At 42.0% G+C, this 21,612-nt stretch overlaps 1 protein-coding gene across 1 annotated transcript in view; it reads right to left on the reverse strand.

Annotated features, from left to right (window-relative positions):
• LOC126428077 (uncharacterized) overlaps positions 1-13,679 on the reverse strand; it is a 293,361-nt gene extending 279,682 nt beyond the window's left edge. The window contains exon 1 of the mRNA XM_050089966.1: positions 13,498-13,679. The gene's annotated coding sequence lies outside the window, so the exon portion shown is untranslated. The remainder of the gene's footprint in view (positions 1-13,497) is intronic.
• Between the last annotated feature and the right edge of the window lie 7,933 nt (positions 13,680-21,612).

Below are 21,612 nucleotides of genomic sequence, written 5' to 3' on the forward strand. Positions count from 1 at the left end.
TCAAGATTTATTTTTCATACGAGGGTGAGTCAAATGAAAACCTTAAATTTGTAATAGCAAATCGAAATTTCGCGCCGTTATCCTGTAAGTTGGCAAGCGTGCTACAAACAGCGTGCAGAATGGCCTGTAGGTGCCAGCATAGTGCAGATGCACACATACCGTCGCAGTAGCAGTATAAAGATGGCCGCCCCACTTGCGACTTGCACCAGGGAAGAACAGCGTTCTGTTTTTCGGTTTTTGCGTAGTGAAGGTGTGAAACCTATTGAAATTCATCGACGAATGAAGGTTCATTACGGTGATACATGTTTGTCAAAGCAACAAGTCTACGAATGGAGTAGGAAGTTCGCAAATGGTGTGACTTTAGTGGAAGATGCTCCTGCTCCAGGTCAGGCACAACGAGTTGTGACTCCACAGAACATTGCAGCAGTTGAAGCCATAGTGAAGGAAAACCGCCGAGTGACACTGAATGACATTGCAGCATTTTTACAGATTAGTCATGGGCCAGCACACCACACTGTGCATGATGTACTCCAGTTTCAAAAAATGTCTGCAAGATGGGTGCCACGGCATCAGACTGCTGAAATGAGAGAACGACGTGTTGATGCTTGTGAAGAACTTCTTCGGGGCTTTGAACGAGAAGGTGATGGCTTCCTTACAAGATCCGTTACTGGAGACGAAACCTAGGTTCACTTCCACCAACCGGGAACGAAGAGAGCGAGCAAGGAATGGCGCCATTCCTCATCACCAAAACCAAACAGAACCATCAGCAGAGAAGGTTAAAATGACTCTTTTGTGACGAAAAAGGCGTCATTTTGGAACCTTACATGCCTAGAGAGACCACTGTCACCAGTGCATCATACACAGATCTCCTAAAAAATCATCTGCGGCATCAGTCCACTCACCACACCGCCGCCCCACACCGAACCCAGCGTTATCGTGCGGTTCGGCCCCCAGTGGACCCCTCTGGGAACGTCTCACACCAAACGAGTGTAACCCCAATTTTTGTGTGGTAGAGTAATGTAGGTGTACGCGTACGTGGAGAAAGTGTTCGCGCAGCAATCGTCGACATAGTGTAACTGAGGCGGAACAAAGGGAACCAGCCCGCATTCGCCGAGGCAGATGGAAAACCGCCTTAAAAACCATCCACAGACTGGCCGGCACACCGGACCTCGACACTAATCCGCCGGGCGGATTCATGCCGGGGACCAGCACGCCTTCCCGCCTGGAAAGTAGTGCGTTAGACCACACGACTAACCTCTATGATACTAGAGGTCTCTTTGATCTAGGCACTTCATGCTTTACCCGTTTAGAGCACCACTGCCATGCTTTGTGGCCGTTCCCCAGTCACGTAAACATACCGCTGCCGCAGCGGCGCACCGCGAGCAGTCCATTATCAACAACAACTTCATTCGAGTTTAGCACCGCAGTAACATGCCACGTAGAGGCATGCAACCCTTTGATAGAATCAAGATAGTGGCTCTACTTTCAGCAGATTATACACAGCAAGATTTTGCTGATCGCTTACATGTCAGTCTAAGTGATGTGTCCAAGGAGTGGTGAAAGCACGGAGAGATGGGAAATGTGAAAGACAGACCTCGCAGTGGTTGTCCTCGTATGACAACGACAACGCCGGATCGTTAGGCCGGCCGCGGTGGTCTCGCGGTTCTAGGCGCGCAGTCCGGAACCGTGCGACTGCTACGGTCGCAGGTTCGAATCCTGCCTCGGGCATGGATGTGTGTGATGTCCTTAGGTTAGTTAGGTTTAAGTAGTTCTAAGTTCTAGGGGATTAATGACCACAGCAGTTGAGTCCCATAGTGCTCAGAGCCATTTGAACCGGATCGTTTCCTTCAATTGTTGGCTCGCTGGCGCCCAACATGAACTGTTAGGTTGGAAATGACTTCCCCCATGCAACAGGGAATCGTATCTCAGACCAAACAGTGCGCAGAAGATTGCATCAGGATGGTCTTCATTCCAGAAGACCATTGAAAATTGCATTGAACCAACGGAAATGATGGCTCTTACATGTCAACAATGACCATTGCAGAAGGCAGTAACAACATGTTTGCTGACGACACGAGGATTGGTCTGCGACCGGAAACTAGACATGTTTGGGTCTGGAGAAGTGCTAGATGACACCAGGAACGCTGATACGTTCAGGAAGTCCATCCGTTTGCAGGTGGAAGTGTAATGTTCTGGGCGGCAACAATGATGGGTCGCTCATAAGGCACTTCAGATACGAAGTCGGTGACAGCTTCATCCCTGTATGACACTGCAAGACCGCCTAGTTGTACTCTATCAGTGTCTCGGTATCTTCAAAGATGCAATACCAACTGAAAGCATTGTCCAGCGCAGTCCCCAGACATGAATGCAATTGAGCGTGCATTGGACATGTTGAATGTGGTCATTACACAACGTCCGAATCCACATGACAATCTTCAGGACCTAACTGTAGCTGCCATTGAGGAGTGGGACCTCATAAACTTGATGGTCTCATCCAGAGCAAGCCTCGCAGAGTGGAAGAACTCATCCGTGTGCGGGGAGGATATACTCACTATAAAAATTGATAATCGTCATCCTGGGCCAAATATTTTCACTGTCTTTGTTTTCAAGATGTATACTCAGGAAAGGGCCTGCTTTTTGTTTTGTAGTGATTTTTTGTAACTATCCAAATCGTTCTTGTTTTAAGAAAGAAGGCGTTGTACAAACTTCAATGAGTGTAGTATAAGAAGTAATTGTAGCAAACTGTACAAAATTCCAAGCTTTCGTTGAGGTGTGTACAACTATCCTTCCAAGAAAAAAAAAGCGCGGTGAGTCACTGAGCAATTTCTTCCTCTTGAGTTTCCAAAATTTCTTGCTCAGTCAACAAACGTGACGTATGTGTAGCAGAATTACAGCAAACTGCGAAACCTCACGAGTACACCCACGAAATTACATCTGTGCGACCATATTGGCTCAGCCATTCACGGCCGCAGCTGTTACATTCGCTAATGTCTTTCGAAATAATTTTAGGAATACAAGGCAGCACCGGTCAAGTTGCAGGTATCGAGATGTCCATACATTGACTCTAATATGAAAAGAGCCCAGTTTTCGAGCGATAGGTGGCTCACACGTAGATAAAATCACGTCCCGACCTGCACTCGGGCTTGGATTCCAAAGTGCTGAAGGACTTTTTAAGTGGTTGAGAACGTACACACCGCCTCTACACAGATGGATTCCGTGCTGCAGATGGCGTTGGAATCACATATTATGACGAATAGACGCACCACAGTGCCCAATCCCATCTCCCTCTGAAGGCCTAGGTCCTTACAGTGCAGTTCATCGCAATAGTAGGGGTCCTGTGGTGCACATGTAAACTGCAGTGCACAACTATTAATTCCACTTCTTTGGCGTTTCAAATCCGTCCTGAGGCTTAAAAAGCACACAGTCCATTGCAGTGGACACATTCTACTCGTGCTGTGCCCTACGTTTTTTTTCATACTCAGAACTGCCTGAAAAAGTCAAAGAAGCGACCGCTAGCAGTTAGTCCATTGCAGTTAGGGTTTCCATCAGTGCGCACAGTTTTGAGTGGTAACACGACATCCGGTGGCTACACGAAAAGCGTTATTCAACATGGTGGCGTTACTGTCGGGGTTCCTCCGAGCCATAATCCGTAGGTAGCGGTCATCGACTGCAGTAGTAGCCCTTGGCGGCCTGAGCGAGGCATGTCATCGACAGTTTCTGTTTCTCTGCACCTCCTCCATGTCCGAACAACATTGCTTTGGTTCACTCCGAGACGCCTGGGCACTTCCCTTGTTGTGAGCCCTTCCTGGCAGAAAGTAACAATGCGGACGCGATCGAACCGCGGTGTTGACCGTCTAGGCATAGCTGAACTACAGACAACACGAGCCGTGTAGATCCTTCCTGGTGGAATGAGTGGAACTGATCAGCTATCGGACCCCCTCCGTCTAATAAGCGCTGTTCGTGCATAGTTGTTAACATCTTTTGACGGGTTTAGTGACATTTCTGAACAGTCAAAGGGACTGTGTCTGTGACAAAATATCCACAGTGAACGTCTATCTTCAGGAGTTCTGGGAACCGGGGTGATGCAAAACTTTTTTTTTGATGGAATTGCGTGCGCTGCCCATATTTTCCATAATACTATACCAGGCGCTGCTGAAGACTTAGCTGTCGAAATTGAAATAATCGTCATGAAAATATTTCATTAATTGTTACTATACACGTTTAGGTGAAAGAAGCTGAAAGAGTTCTGCTTATGTGTTGATGTTATTCATCAGACTATCGCGTCTCACTCAAAAACAAGATGGCTGTCGTTAATGCCCGCAACTGAGAATTCTTAAGCTTTGGATTACATTAAAACAATTTTTTTGGCGGCGAAGACAGGCCCCCTAAAATAATTTCAGTTTCTTTCAGCAGTCCGATCCGTGAAATTTACTTCATGGTTCTGCAGTCAGACTTGGCTCTGTTTGAAAAAAATACAAAAAGTGTGTAGAAAACTAGTCTCGATAGCTGGAATAAGAAATACATTAATCGACACTCAAAGCTGTATGAATGATAGGAAGACTGCGTTTTATTGGCATGTAACCCAAGATGAATTTGAAGAAATTAAAGAATGAAAAGCCTAAGCAAGAAATAATTAATTTGATTCCGAAATCTGAGAAAGAGACAATAGCTTTCTATGCCACAGCATTTGATTACATAGAGAAATGGGCCACTTGTTTTAATAAATGTCATGTATTTGATTGGATGACGCTCTCTGAAAACCCAGACAAGGTGATGATTAAAAAAACGTCTATATACCTGACTAATAATGGTGTGAAGATTTCAGGAATATATGTATCTAAAGAGCTTTTTAGATACTAAGCGTGATTCTGAAGAATGAAAGTCGTAACTCTCTGTGGAAGAAAGATGGATTTACTTCCTTAACGAAACTGAAAATCCTGAGAGCAAATGCCAACTGCTAAAATTACGCGGGTATTTCTTTTCTATTCCCGCACATAACGCCACTGTGGAAAGAGAATTTTCGCTGATGTCGGCCCAGTGGGCTGATGAAATAAATCGATTGCTGCCAGGGACTGTTCAATCAATCTTACAGTGCCAATTTAACTACAAGCTAACTTGCATGTAGTTTTATAAGTACGTAAAAAGGATACACGACTTGCTGAAACACGTGAAATTCTCCAAAAAATATGGTGTACCAACTACCTCTGCCACAAGTTCCATGTAATTGTGTTTTAAACAAAAAGTAACTGTATTAAATAAATTTTATGCTTCATTTCTGTACCCCATCTCAGGGTCCCGACGAGGTCCAAGATTATTTGGTGTGCCAGATCAAAGACTGTACTACAGCACTACGACGTAGTAACAAGAAAATCGGCGTGCTGTGGGTATGTTATCAGAGGCAACGAAATTGTCGAAGCTCACGTGTGGAGTATTGCTAAAGCAGCACTTTCAGAGCTAACTCTGGCTCCTTTTTAATATAATTTATTGGCTGCTTTTCTAGCTTTATTTTACTGACTATAGGAAACCATTTATACCCATGTGATTAAAGGAAAATTATTTGTATTTATTTAAGATTTCAAAACACGCTTCATAATTCCATGAAAAATTACTGCGATCATTCCGTGTAATGTCACAGGGAGTGATAGAGTAACCAATTCAGAATTTAGTCATATTTGGTGCATGGATACCTATATGTCTTAACAGTAAAACTGCCAAATAGCACTGTTCTGATTCTAACCACTTTTGATAAATACGGGTTTGAATACTCATGGGTGTGCACATGGTGATTAGTCAGTCAGCAATTTCCCCATTGTCAGAGGTCTACTATTCAGTAATGATTTGGCCTACAGACCAAAATTTTTATACATTTAACATGTAGGCCATTAAGTTGATATTATGTATAGAAAGTAGGTTATACCCTTCAGATTGTCTATGAAAAAAGTTAAAAATACACTTAATTTGGCATTGTTCTTACCTACACTTAAAGACGACTTCATCGCAAAAAAAAAAAAAAAAAAAAAAAAAAAAAAAAAAAAAAAAAAAAAAAAAAACTGACGAATTTCAAAGTCCTACGGGGAGGGTTTAAGAAGAAAGCTGAAGCTCAACTTGATTATTTGCTGATATGTTCACATCCCTGGTAAAGGAGAGTATACTAACAATATTCATTGGTAAAGAACAAAATGAAAATTCCACTTACACATGCCATCCCCATTCAACATTACAGGGCATGGGTAGATAAATATCACATATATTCCTTGAAAAACTGTCCCTAAAATATCTGTGTTGTCGTGTTGGTTGTCCTTTAAACAGGTGAGAGCAGAAAACAGCAATCATTTTGCTCAATATACATGTTGTATTACACTGTTAATTGTCTTTTCACTGTAAAGAATTATATACCCTTATTCTTTCACTCTAAATTAAAAACGTACCTTCAGTGAAACATAAGAAAAGGTGCAAGCAACAATGAGAAACATTAATAACTCTTTAAATATATACCGGTATGTATAGATTTAAAGAGTTATTAAATATATACCGGTATGTATGGATCCCCCCATGAACCATGGACCTTGCCGTTGGTGGGGAGGCTTGCGTGCTCAACGACACAGATAGCCGTACCGTAGGTGCGACCACAACGGAGAGGTATCTGTTGAGAGGCCAGACAAACGTGTGGTTCCTGAAGAGGGGCAGCAGCCTTTTCAGTAGTTGCAGGGGCAACAGTCTGGATGATTGACTGATCTGGCCTTGTAGCATTAACCAAAATGGCCTTGCTGTTCTGGTACTGCGAACGGCTGAAAGCAAGGGGAAACTACAGCCGTAATTTTTCCCGAGGGCATGCAGCTTTACTGTATGATTAAATGATGATGGCGTCCTCTTGGGTAAAATATTCCGGAGGTAAAATAGTCCCCCATTCGGATCTCCGGGCGGGGACTACTCAAGAGGACGTCGTTATCAGGAGAAAGAAAACTGGCGTTCTACGGATCGGAGCGTGGAATCCCTTAGTCGGGCAGGTAGGTTAGAAAATTTAAAAAGGGAAATGGATAGGTTAAAGTTAGATATAGTGGGAATTAGTGAAGTTTGGTGGCAGGAGGAACAGGACTTCTGGTGAGGTGAGTACAGGGTTATAAATACAAAATCAAATAGGAGTAATGCAGGAGTAGGTTTAATAATGAATAAAAAAATAGGTGTACGGGTAAGCTACTACAAACAGCATAGTGAACGCATTATTGTGGCCAAGATAGATACGAAGCCCACACCTACTACAGTAGTACAAGATTATATGCCAACTAGCTCTGCAGATGACGAAGAAATTGAAGAAATGTATGATGAGATAAAAGAAATTATTCAGGTAGTGAAGGGAGACGAAAATTTAATAGTCATGGGTGACTGGAATTCATCAGTAGGAAAAGGGAGAGAAGGAAACATAGTAGGTGAATATGGATTGGGGCTAAGAAATGAAAGAGGAAGCCGCCTGGTAGAATTTTGCGCAGAGCATAACTTAATCATAGCTAACACTTGGTTTAAGAACCATAAAAGAAGGCTGTATACATGGAAGGACCCTGGAGATACTAAAAGGTATCAGATAGAGATTTAGGAACCAAGTTTTAAATTGTAAGACATTTCCAGAGGCAGATGTGGACTCTGACCACAATCTATTGGTTATAAACTGTAGATTAAAACTGAAGAAACTACAAAAAGGTGGGAATTTAAGGAGATGGAACCTGGATAAATTGAGAGAACCAGAGATTGTACAGAGTTTCAGGGAGAGCATAAGGGAACAATTGACAGGAATGGGGGAAAGAAATACAGTAGAAGAAGAACGGGTAGCTCTGAGGGATGAAGTAGTGAAGGAAGCAGAGGATCTTATAGGTAAAAAGACGAGGGCTAGTAGAAAACCTTGGGTAACAGAAGAAATATTGAATTTAATTGATGAAAGGAGAAAATATAAAAATGCAGTAAATGAAGCAGGCAAAAAGGGATACAAAAGTCTCAAAAATGAGATCGACAGGAAGTGCAAAATGGCTAAGCAGGGATGGCTAGAGGACAAATGTAAGGATGTAGAGGCTTATCTCACTAGGGGTAAGATAGATACTGCCTACAGGAAAATTAAAGAGATCTTTGGAGAAAGGAGAACCGCTTGCATGAATATCAAGAGCTTTGATGGAAACCCAGTTCTAAGCAAAGAACGGAAAGCAGAAAGATGGAAGGAGTATATAGAGGGCCTACACAAGGGCGATGTACTTGAGGACAATATTCTGGAAATGGAAGAGGATGTAGATGAAGATGAAATGGGAGATATGATATTGCGTGAAGAGTTTGACAGAGCACTGAAAGACCTGAGTCGAAACAAGGCCCCGGGAGTAGACAACATTCCATTAGAACTACTGACAACCTTGGGAGAGCCAGTTCTGACTAAACTCTACCACCTGGTGAGCATGATGTATGAGACAGGCGAAATACCCTCAGACTTCAAGAAGAATACGATAATCCCAATCCCAAAGAAAGCAGGTGTTGATACATGTGAAAATTACCGAACTATCAGTTTAATAAGTCACAGCTGCAAAATACTAACGCGAATTATTTACAGACGAATCGAAAAACTGATAGAAGCCGACCTCGGGGAAGATCAGTTTGAATCTTGTAGAAATGTTGGAACACGTGAGGCAATACTGACACTACGACTTATCATAGAAGAAAGATTAGGGAAAGGCAAACCTACGTTTCTACCATTTGTAGACTTAGAGAAAGCTTTTGACATGTTGATTGGAATACTCTCTTTCAAATTCTGAGGATGGCAGGGATAAAATACAGAGAGAGCGATAGGCTATTTACAATTTGTACAGAAAGCAGATGGCAGTTATAAGAGTCGAGGGGTATGAAAGGGAAGCAATCCCCAATGTTATTCAATCTGTATATTGAGCAAGCAATAAAGGAAACAAAAGAAAAGTTCGGAGTAGGTATTAAAATCCATGGAGAAGAAATAAAAACTTTTTAAGGTTCGCCGATGACATTGTAATTCTGTCAGAGACAGCAAAGGACTTGGAAGAGCAGTTCAACGGAATGGACAGTGTCTTGAAAGGAGGGTATAAGATGAACATCAACAAAAGCAAAACGAGGATAATGGAATGTAGTCGAATTAAGTCGGGTGATGCTGAGGGAATTAGATTAGGAAATGAGACACTTAAAGTAGTAAAGGAGTTTTGCTATTTGGGGAGCAAAATAACTGATGATGATCGAAGTAGAGAGGATATAAAATGTAGACTGGCAATGGCAAGGAAAGCGTTTCTTAAGAAGAGAAATTTGTTAACATCGAGTATTGATTTAAGTGTCAGGAAGTCGTTTCTGAAAGTATTTGTATGGAGTGTAGGCATGTATGGAAGTGAAACGTGGACGATACAATAGCTTAGACAAGAAGAGAATAGAAGCTTTCGAAATGTGGTGCTACAGAAGAATGCTGAAGATTAGATGGGTAGATCACATAACTAATGAGGAGGTATTGAATAGAATTGGGGAGAAGAGGAGCTTGTGGCACAGCTTGACAAGAGGAAGGGATCGGTTGGTAGGACATGTTGTGAGACATCGAGGGATCACCAATTTAGTATTGGAGGGCAGCGTGGTGGGTAAAAATCGTAGAGGGAGACCACGAGATGAATACACTAAACAGATTCAGAAGGATGTAGGCTGCAGTAGGTACTGGGAGATGAAGAAGCTTGCACAGGATAGAGCAGCATGGAGAGCTGCATCAAACCAGTCTCAGGACTGAAGACCACAACAACAACAACAACAACATGTATAGATATAAAATTTCCGCAAAGAATGCATACCTACCAAGTTTCGCCACTATAAGATAATTACAATTGCATTTTAATTATAACCACCCAGTACATTTCTCTCATGAACTGCGCTAGGCACGCTTCTATACCTCTCTGTTCTGTTGTACTTTCTGGCAACTTTACATTTTTTGATATCTATACGTTTTCTCTCGGGCTATTAACGCCATTAAAATGAAACGTTGCACACGTATTGACGAAATGATGCAAAATTCCGTGCAACATTTATTTCCTGAAGTTATTTTAAGCAGAATTACATACCTCATACGATCTGAAGAGATTATTTTTCAAGATCTTGGATCCAAAGAAACTAAAATAAAAATCAAATACGTCAAAATAATATCAGGACTGATTACATATTGGCTTATCTGTGTATAAAATTTGATCAAATTTTTTTCCATATAGTTAAGACTTACCTAATAATATCTACCTTACCTGCATTTTTGTATACTTCTTTACCCTCTCCCTCCTAAATATCTCATACAGTGTGATTATTGCAAAAATAAAACTACACAATAATACACCTTGTTTTATTTCAGCTATTTTAGGCACATTTAGTTTATTTCGTTCTGGAAAGATGGAAACGCTGCCATCCACGACAGGACCAGAACGTACGACCATGTTCATCACACAAACCTTCTGCGGCAGCAGGTTAGAACCTCATAGAACAAGAGGCGCCTATTGCACCAACAAGCAGGAAAGTATGAACGTATGGCACTTATTGGCCGGGATATCGTCTTCGGGGTTCGACCGCCGTATTGCAAGTCTTTTTAGTTGACGCCACTTATGCAGCTATACTACCACATGTGCATGCACGACAGTGGCTTGTACCACAGAAGGTTATGGTTAATACGTTCCGACGCCGCTTTAACCATGAACGGTTCCATCTGAACCTCTTACCGGCTACAACTGTTTGATTCGCCCCCCCCCCCCCCCCAGAGGAGGGCATCATTTTCGGCTGCCACTGCGATACACGAGAACTGAATTGTTCCACTGCTGCACAACACTCACCTACAAGTGCGAAGTCACTACTCGTAGTGCATGAATTGATGTATCATCGTATATACACAACCAGGGTGATTCAGCTGCCACACGGCTGATGTAGTTTTATGCGACCCGCAATATAACATCTGCCCTTCAAAAACCACGCGTGAGATTTTCATATTTTATCGCTCGCTGTGTATCACTTTTTGGCAACTGTTCTGTATAGGCCAATGTAAATATTCAATGTTTGTCTTGGATGTTTTTGTGATCGGATTTACCGTTTAAATTGTGACATACCATGTATTGGAGGGTGGCTGAGCGGATCGAGTCCGAAGGCCACAATAAAAATTTAAACAAAGTAAATAAATAATAAAAAAACCATTCATGGATCACCAGTAGTCAAAAGCCGAAGGTAGTCACCAGTCTCGTTGAAAACTGGTATACAGTCTGTTTTACATGTTGATATTAGTCTTACCACTTTGACAGTAAACTCAAAATCGTGTTTCAGTATACTGGATGATGTGTGCATACTGCACGGGGAGTTTCAGTTCGCTTACAGAAAAATAACACTTTCACATAGTTTGATTTCTCTTTTTCTGGCTAACGTTTTTCTTTGCGCAATGCAAATGCAGGAAACCAACGCGTATTTTATTAGGCGCTCGTTTTCATCTAGTTCTCGACGTTCTGTATTGACACTTCTTGGCCGGAAATTACTGCAGCTAACACTACCAGCAATGTTACCGACATATGGCTGCAAATCCTGTTGTCAGCTAGAATACAGTGCTGGGCTGTATTTTCGGCAATATGTGATTTCTATTGCCCATGTACATCGTGCCGTTGGAAATCTTCAAAGAGCAGCATGGCTGTCAAATAATTACAGCATGTCTGTCAGATAATTAATAATGCTGAAAGGCAGTTCTTGCATTTGTAAAACACTCATTCAGTAACTACGGATATCATCGAATTAATTCAAGTACGCAACGATAACATGTTTTTGTAGAAATAAAAAAAATGAAAGTGATTGCGCAGGATCGGAAAAAAATATATTTTTCAATGTTATGAAATACTTTGAAACATAAAGAAAAGTCACTGTTAATTACAAGAATTTACAGCACCGAGAATGGAAATATTTCGAGTCACAAATCTACAATGCTCAGCATAGACGCAAATTAGAAACAGTTACGGATTAATAAACGATTCCAATGTCGTAAAAGAAGCTCTTGTATTACCGCTGTAATGTAGACCACGACACAGAGTGCAAACTGAAAAGTAAGTTAAATCATTTACCGTGAAGAAATCGAAGCTAATGTCGCTAAATATACTTGCCGCTATATGGCTCACATAGAGATTACGATACACGTATTCAGTTACCAATACATCTATGGACGACTAGTAAATCGAAATGCATTTCACAAGAAGAAATGTAACTATGTATACACAGGAAAACGAATCAAGCATCCCAAAAATCTGTGGCTGTAATGGAGATCACGATTCAGTACGATCGAAAGAGAAACAAACATATTTACCGAAAAGAAAAAGGCTGATAAATCAGCAAAATATAAAAATTCCCGCCGAGACAGATTTTTTTCTCAAGCGCAACAGAGATTTAAGTTATTTCCCTCGAAAAGAACAAAAATACATGATTAATGCTATAAACAAATTTAATTCGAAATACGCAGTAACAAATATCTTCTGAGCAGCCATTACCACTACAACAATAGTCAAAGAAGACGAAGAGTATTGCAAATTCCTCCCGATCCCCAGATGGATCCAAAGGTGATTCGTGGAGCCGCTGAGGAATGAATTATCACTTTAAAATGGCTTGCTGCCGAATTCACTCAACACATGTCTAATATGTTATTAATCTTTGTTACGTAATTATGTCGACAAGTTTGTAAACTAATTTTATCTTTTACGACAGTGACACGAACACGAATACTACCTTCTTGAACAAACGCATGTTTTGCGGAATATCACAGATTTTCTTCCCTACAAATAAAACAAAAACTATAGAACGAAGCGAAAAATACGGCAGACATGAATGTTTACCCATCCGCAGTGCAACGATTCAAATATAAATAAACGGAATTTGAATAATTCTAATCAAATCAGGGAAGATATAGCTCTGTTGGATAATAATGATACTACGAAGGACAATTTTGTAATTTAGTAATAATAGTTTTGCAGCGGAAAAACATCTGCCTGCTCTGGTACGATCAAAAACACACCTTATACACACTACGATTCTTCATAAGCATCTCAATGACACGCAACACAGACTTTTGAAAACTGCACATCTCTATATAATCTAGCTTATTACAATCTTGTAAGCGGCGTCATCGGCTTTTGAAACGGTTGAGTAATGCACACAAAAGTTATAAGGAATATGCAATACAGAAACTTACACCGCGGCAGTATATCAGATGTAAAGAACATAAGAGCAAATATGATATTTTTAATCTCAATAACGTCGGTTAATTAACATAACGTGACACTGTAGATATACAGCAGGAAATTTGCACAGATAAAATCGCACTGTTACTGGATACCTAACTTAAGATACTGAAACACGAGTGGCAATTTCGGTATAGTACAGACCCGCTGTTATTCTCGCTGGAGGTGCTAAGCCTGTTACACGTACAAACAATAATGTATGTAGCACACCTTTGTTGTCATGACAACTTACCTACAATGTACGTGCGCAGCCAAAGCCTCTTATCTCCCTTGACGGTTGAAACACTGTCGTTTTTAGAACCACTCGCGTGCGTTTAATTCGGTGTGTTCACAATTCGCACTCCGCTACTGCCAGCAACAGTTTCGGAACTGTCCGCGCCACATTTGAACTAGACTCGCGTTCGCGATCGGCGTGGCGTAGTCAGCGCACCGGCCACTAGAGGCGCTAGCGTCGGTCAGAGATAACGCGCCGAAGCGACAAGGCTGGCTCCACCGGCGTGAGCGCAGGAAGCGCGCCAGCGATAATGCGCCACTTCGAGGCACGTTTCCGGGATGCTGGGGCGCCCGCACATGTGGGAATAGCTTCGCTCGTTTAACGGTGTAGCTTACGTTATTTGGTGTTTGTTCTTACAAAAAAAATGCTGGTGGAGATTATTACGATTCACAGGCGCCCTATGAAGTTCAAAGTAAAGCGATTCTCACAAATTCGAAAGCGCGAGCTACGAATGCTCAACGATGTTGTTGCGTAATGTTTACGTCCGGGATGCGTCACCAGGAACTCGGCTTTAATTGGTCACTCCTGTGAACTCCTGATAGCGGTATAAATACTTTTGCTTAATGCCGTGAAACCATGACCTTCACTCTCCTCTGCTATTGTGGACAACAAGGTACCTGGCGTCTCTTGATAGATCAGGAACTTCATTTCTTCAAAGTACCAAATAGCGCTTTCATATAAATCTTACAGCTCCCTGATTTACTTTTCCAGATCAGCCATTTGTCAATATTTTGAAAACTCTGCAGTCTTTGTCATTATAATGCGCAACAAGTTAGGGGCGGGGGTGGTGGGGGAGGGGGGATCAGGGAGCGCAGGGAGTCACTTGGCCCTTCGTGGAATCTCAGTCTTCTCCTTCTTCTTTTTCTTTTCAAGGAGTAAGCTCATAGCCTGTTCCGTCTTCACAAAAGCCAGTTTTTCCTTGGTCTTCGTGTATTTCTCTGTCCTACACATCTATAGATATTATACGTCAGACTACTCTTTCTGCCCCATGCTTTCAGTATACCTCTTACGTTTTGGTATCCCATTTCCTTATCTTTCATTTATGGAAAATGTATTTAACTATTTCCCTGCTTCAGAAATGCTCATTTTATCTCTCAGGATATGTCCTTTTACTTTCCTTCTTTGGTCTTTCTTAGTTATTGTCCAGGTCTCACTTCTGTGTGTGAGCATAGATATTGGCATTACTTTGTAGAATATTACCTTTGTGTCTTTCCAGTTTTTACTGGCTAATGTTCTATGGCTAATGACATATCAAACATATTTAACTTAGGGAGGTGTCATTACCATATTCATGACTTACATCACACCCTACCACCTGAAAGCGAGGTACCTATTCAACTGATTTCCTTCCCATTTTGCATTATTTTAGAGCGTACTGGGTATTCTCCTTTAATATATATATATATATATATATATATATATATATATATATATATATATATATATATAACTTTGGTTTTATTCTCTGATGTGTTCAAGTTACAGAGTTCATCTATTGAATACAAGCGATTTAGAGAAAATGGTAAATAATAGTCCGTCTTTTGTAAAATTATTTGGTCATCAGCAAAGAACAGAGTATTTAAATTTGTTTTCCTAGGAATTAATTTTATTCTTGGGTTCACTTCCTCCTTCCATTGTCTACTATATCGTCAGCTTATATATTAAATAAGTGAGTGAGAGACTGCACTCTTGCTGTAATCCTGCTGGTTTTGTTCTCCCTTTGCCTGTATTAATTAAAATTTAGTTATTTAAAACAAACTGCTTATCATTATTATTTAATGTTTTGGATAACCTGGGCTTTCGAATATATTCCACAGCACATATCTATTCACTCTACAGCACATACGTATTACTCTATCGAACGCTTTTGCATTATTTGCAAACGTAATTTGAGTCTCAAGATTATGTTCTCGTCTGTTTTCATTTATCTACCGAATTACTGTAATATTGTCACTGCATTATCAAATGGTTCAAATGGCTCTGAGCACTATGGGACTTAACATCTATGGTCATCAGTCCCCTAGAACTTAGAACTACTTAAACCTAACTAACCTAAGGACACCACACAACACACAGTCACCACAAGGCAGAGAAAATCCCTGACCCCGCCGGGAATCGAATCCGGGAACCTGGGCGTGGGAAGCGAGAACGCTACCGCACGACCACGAGCTGCGGACACTGCATTATCGTCCTTTTATAAAGCCATTTTGTTTCTCTAGTAAGGGGGCGTCAATTATTCTTTTCAGTCTCTTATTGATTACCATGCACATAATTTGTAGCCAGTTTAGTTTTGACGAGCATTTCTTATACCTTTTTTTTTAAATTGGGGATATCATCTCCACCACTCTCCAAGAATTATTAACTTCTTTTTCCAACATTCATTTAATAAATGCAACAGCTTCAGTTTCAGTCTGGATACTAGTCTTTTATTCATCACATAATTCTCTCGAATTTTTAACAGTCATCGTCTGTGTCTCCAATCGACTGCAAATTTAATACTACTGACCTCGACAAGAAGTACTGCAGCTTATCAGTTGCTACATAGAGCGGGGCAATTATTGAGCTTTATGAAATAAAATCGTCATAACTTCTAAAGGGTTTGCGCTAGAGCATTCAAACTGCACAGTTGGCTGTACGGCATGATGGGAATTAGTATGCCTGTATGGTTTGGCTTAGCGCAGAAGCCCACTTTCATTTGGACGGGTTGGTTAATAAGCAAAATTGGCGTATTTGGGGGACTGAGAATCCGCATTTGGCGATCGATAAATATCCAGATCCTTAACGGGTGACTGTGTTGTTTGTAATGTCCAGTCACGGAATAATCGGAGCGATATTCTTGGATGGCACAGTAACTACCCGAAGTTACGTGAATGTTTTGGAAGATGATTTCATCCCCATTACCCAAAGTGGTCCTGATCACGACAAGATGTGGTTCATGCAAGACGGAGGGAGTTCCACCCATCGAAGCAGGACCAGTTTGGGGAACGCATTCTGGCTCTGGGGTACCCAGAGGCCACTGGCATAGGCGCCTGTTGGCCGCCATATTCTCCGGATCTAAACACTTGCCATGCCTTTTTGTGGGGATATATTAAAGACAAGGCGCACAGCAGTAACCCCAAAACCACTGCTGAGCTGAAAACAGCCATTCAGGAGGTCATCTACAGCATCAATGTTCCGACGCTTCAGCGGTCATGCAGAATTTCGGTATTCGTCTGCGCCACATCATCCACAATGATGGCAGGCATATCGAACATGTCAAACCTAAATTTGAATATCTGGTGTGACATGTACGTTTTGAACAAAGTGTTTTTTCATGTAGTTCAATAATTGTCGCCCTGTATCTAGGGTTTACTTACTTGTAATTCTGTTCATGGGTAATCATGCCCTTCTTGGTGTCGGCTGAAATTTCAGCGATTTTCTGCAGTCAAGCTGAATACGAACCTTGCAGAATACTGCTGAAATAACGTCATCAGTCTTTTCCGCGTTCAGGCGTTAGCGTATGCCGTCGCCAGGTTAAGGCACAAAAACCAAGCCGCTGCTTGCGACGTCAAGCTGGGAGTGGCGCCAGAGCAATCACAATTACTGTAAGACGAAGTCTACACGGGCATTTTTTAACTCACAAGGGGACCCTCCATACTGTAAATCACGGATTTTGATCGCTTCAAATACGTTGTAGAGGCACTTACCCTGAGTACCTGGCTATCCGGTTTTTTAGCGACGGGCCTTGGTTTTCGAGAAAATCGATTTTGAAGTTCATTGCGCGTTATATACTCGTAACATTACATATGTTACGAGCAAGTCAACGTAGCGCAGCGGTAAAGGTTCGTTGCTGATATTGTGGAGGTATCGTGTTCGAATCCTGCACGTGTGCTTTTCTTCTTTTTTTTTCAAAATCGACCGAATTTTTCGATTTTATTTCAAACAATATCAACAAATAGTGTAAGGTGCGCAAAATTATTAAGATATGTTCAGTTATTAATTTTTTCAAATATTCATTCCGTTTGTGGTTCGCAGTTAGAGTTCCTATGTTCGTACAACGGTGGCTTTTTGTATTACCTGAAATCGATCTCCGCCCATTATCGTCCACTCTCCCGTGAATACCGTTGGCCATAACGGGAACCCCAGTCCCTAAGAGGATGCGAGTTGTATTCCTTTACGTTCGCCAGCGTCAGTTGCTCGCAAAGCTTCTCTAGTGCCGCGTGTTAGAAAAGTTCTGTGAAATGGAAGAACCAAGTGTTTCTGTAGTAGTGCATCCAGAAGAAGATCCACAAGTAGAGGAGTTGAAACGAAGAATCAAAAGGCGAAATCACAAATGGCATTAAATGCGCCGAAAATCTACTCCGCGATTTGAATCTCGTAACAAATTACACCGACTAGCGTGATCTCTGCCAATTCCGTTGCAATTGACGATGAGATATGAATCGCAATACAGGATCTCTTGGCCGAAATACAGATCATTATTGATGATGAGTTGATAGATTTCAGCGAAGAAGATGAATTGGGAGAATATGATGTGAACAACAAACGGAATGAATATTTGAAAAAATTAATAACTGAACAATACGCTAAGCAGATTCAGAAGAACTTCGGTTGCAGTAAGTACTGGGAGATGAAGAAGCTTGCACAGGATAGAGTAGCATGGAGATCTGCATCAAATCAGTCTCAGGACTGAAGACAACAACAACAACAATAACTGAACATACCTTCGTATTTTCGCAAACCTTACACTGTTTGTTGATATTCTTTGAAATAAAATCGAAAAATTCAGTCGATTTTGAAAAAAAAAGCCACACACAAGCAGGATTAGCGTAAGGAGGGCTATGCGTGAAGCGTTCAGTGAATTCGAAAGTAAAATTCTATGTACCGACTTGACAGAAAATCCTAGGAAGTTCTGGTCTTACGTTAAATCAGTAAGTGGCTCGAAACAGCATATCCAGACACTCCGGGATGATGATGGCATTGAAATACAGGATGACACGCGTAAAGCTGAAATACTAAACACCTTTTTCCAAAGCTGTTTCACAGAGGAAGACCGCACTGCAGTTCCTTCTCTAAATCCTCGCACAAACGAAAAAATGGCTGACATCGAAATAAGTGTCCAAGGAATAGAAAAGCAACTGGAACTCAACCAATTCGATTCTACACAGAGTACGCGAAAGAACTTGCCCCCCATCTAACAGCCGTGTACCGCAAGTCTCTAGAGGAACGGAGGGTTCCAAATGATTGGAAAAGAGCACAGGTAGTCCCAGTCTTCAAGAAGGGTCGTCGAGCAGATGCGCAAAACTATAGACCTATATCTCTGACGTCGATCTGTTGTAGAATTTTAGAACATGTTTTTTGCTCGAGTATCATGCCGTTTTTGGAAACCCAGAATCTACTATGTAGGAATCAACATGGATTCCGGAAACAGCGATCGTGTGAGGCCCAACTCGCTTTATTTCTTCATGAGACCCAGAAAATATTAGATACAGGCTCCCAGGTAAATGCTATTTTTCTTGACTTCCGGAAGGCGTTCGATACAGTTCCGCACTGTCGCCTGCTAAACGAAGTAAGAGCCTACGGAATATCAGACCAGCTGTGTGGCTGGATTGAAGAGTTTTTAGCAAACAGAACACAGCATGTTGTTATCAATGGAGAGACGTCTACAGACGTTAAAGTAACCTCTGGCGTGCCACAGGGGAGTGTTATGGGACCATTGCTTTTCACAATATATATAAATGACCGAGTAGATAGTGTCGGAAGTTCCATGCGGCTTTTCGCGGATGATGCTGTAGTATACAGAGAAGTTGCAGCATTAGAAAATTGTAGCGAAATGCAGGAAGATCTGCAGCGGATAGGCACTTGGTGCAGGGAGTGGCAACTGTCCCTTAACATCGACAAATGTAATGTATTGCGAATGCATAGAAAGAAGAATCCTTTATTGTATGATTATATGATAGCGGAACAAACACTGGTAGCAGTTACTTCTGTAAAATATCTGGGAGTATGCGTGCGGAACGATTTGAAGTGGAATGATCATATAAAATTAATTGTTGGTAAGGCGGGTACCAGGTTGAGATTCATTGGGAGAGTGCTTAGAAAATGTAGTCCATCAACAAAGGAGGAGGCTTACAAAACACTCGTTCGACCTATACTTGAGTATTGCTCATCAGTGTGGGATCCGTACCAGATCGGGTTGACGGAGGAGATAGAGAAGATCCAAAGAAGAGCGGCGCGTTTCGTCACAGGGTTATTTGGTAACCGTGATAGCGTTATGGAGATGTTTAGGAAACTCAAGTGGCAGACTCTGCAAGAGAGGCGCTCTGCATCGCGGTGTAGCTTGCTCGCCAGGTTTCGAGAGGGTGCGTTTCTGGATGAGGTATCGAATATATTGCTTCCCCCTACTTATACCTCCCGAGGAGATAACGAATGTAAAATTAGAGAGATTAGAGCGCGCACGGAGGCTTTCAGACAGTCGTTCTTCCCGCGAACCATACGCGACTGGAACAGGAAAGGGAGGTAATGACAGTGGCACGTAAAGTGCCCTCCGCCACACACCGTTGGGTGGCTTGCGGAGTATAAATGTAGATGAAGATGTAGATTCGAACACGGTATCTCCATAGTGGTAGCTACGAACCTTTACCGCTGCTCTAGCCCGACTTGCTCGTAACCCAGCTGATGTTATGGATATGTAACGCGAGCAATGAACTTAAAAATCAATTTTCTCGAAAACAAAGGCCCGTCACTAAAAAACCGGATAGCCAGGTACACAGGGTAAGTGCCTCTACACAACATTTGAAGTGCATCAAAATCCGTGATTTACAGTATGGAGGGTCAGTTTTCGTGCGGTAAACGACGCAAGAAATATCGACCCAGTATTGTGGTGTATAACGTGGCTACACGGCACGGAAATTAACTCACACTGTCAGACAGGCGTGTTCCCGATTTCGAACCGCAGGCTGACGGCCCGGGGCCCGTTTTATTGTGTCAGAAGTCGCATGAGTAGCGGCTACACATCCACCGGCCCTTAACGTTCCAGGTGCTGTCTCACGGGCCGCTAGCGTCTGTTGTTGTTCTATTGCTAATGCATAATGGAGAGGAAAGGTTATAAAAATGGTTCAAATGGCTCTGAGCACTATGGGACTTAACATCTATGGTCATCAGTCCCCTGGAACTTAGAACTACTTAAACCTAACTAACCTAAGGACATCACACAACGCCCAGCCATCACGAGGCAGAGAAAATCCCTGACCTCGTCGGGAATCGAACCCGGGAACCCGGGCGTGGGAAGCGAGAGGTAAGGGATTACAGCTTTGGGCAGTAGCTCTTTCCTGGAACCGCCGCGGTTTGCTTTGTCAGTAGCCACTTGAATATGACGTGGACCTACATTATTAGTGTTTCTTTCGTGCTAGTTGTCTCTGAAACCGCATCTGGGACTTTGCGTTAAGGATTCAGTAGCCACGTCTGTCTACTGTTCATGTTACCGACCCTGACCTTGAGTATATTGTTTAAAAATGGCTTGAGGGCACTTTGGGAAGTGGTGTTGGATCAGATGTTGTTGTTGTTGTTGTGGTCTTCAGTCCTGAGACTGGTTTGATGCAGCTCTCCACGCTACTCTATCCTGTGCAAGCTTCTTCATCTCCTAGTACCTACTGCTGCCTACATTTTCTGAATCTGTTTAGTGTATTCATCTCTTGGTGTCCCTCTACGATTTTTACCCTCCACGCTGCCCTCCAATACTAAATTGGTGATCCCTTGATGCCTCAGAACATGTCCTACCAACCGATCCCTTCTTCTGGTCAAGTTGTGCCACAAACTTCTCTTCTCCCCAATCCTATTCAATACTTCCTCATTAGTTATGTGATCTACCCATCTAATCTTCAGCATTCTTCTATAGCACCACATTTCGAAAGCTTCTATTCTCTTCTTGTCTAAACTATTTATCGTCCATGTTTCACTACACGTTGGATGAGATAGTGACAATGTAAACAGGAAAAGTGCGAAAGTGAAGACGAATTTCTTTTAGCACACGTATATTCCTTGAACAAGTGATCAAAGTGATGAAGACAGAAGTGTAGAGACTGAATCTTTATC

Source organism: Schistocerca serialis, chromosome 12 (genome assembly GCF_023864345.2).
Source record: "Schistocerca serialis cubense isolate TAMUIC-IGC-003099 chromosome 12, iqSchSeri2.2, whole genome shotgun sequence".
Taxonomy (NCBI): Eukaryota; Metazoa; Arthropoda; class Insecta; order Orthoptera; family Acrididae; genus Schistocerca; species Schistocerca serialis.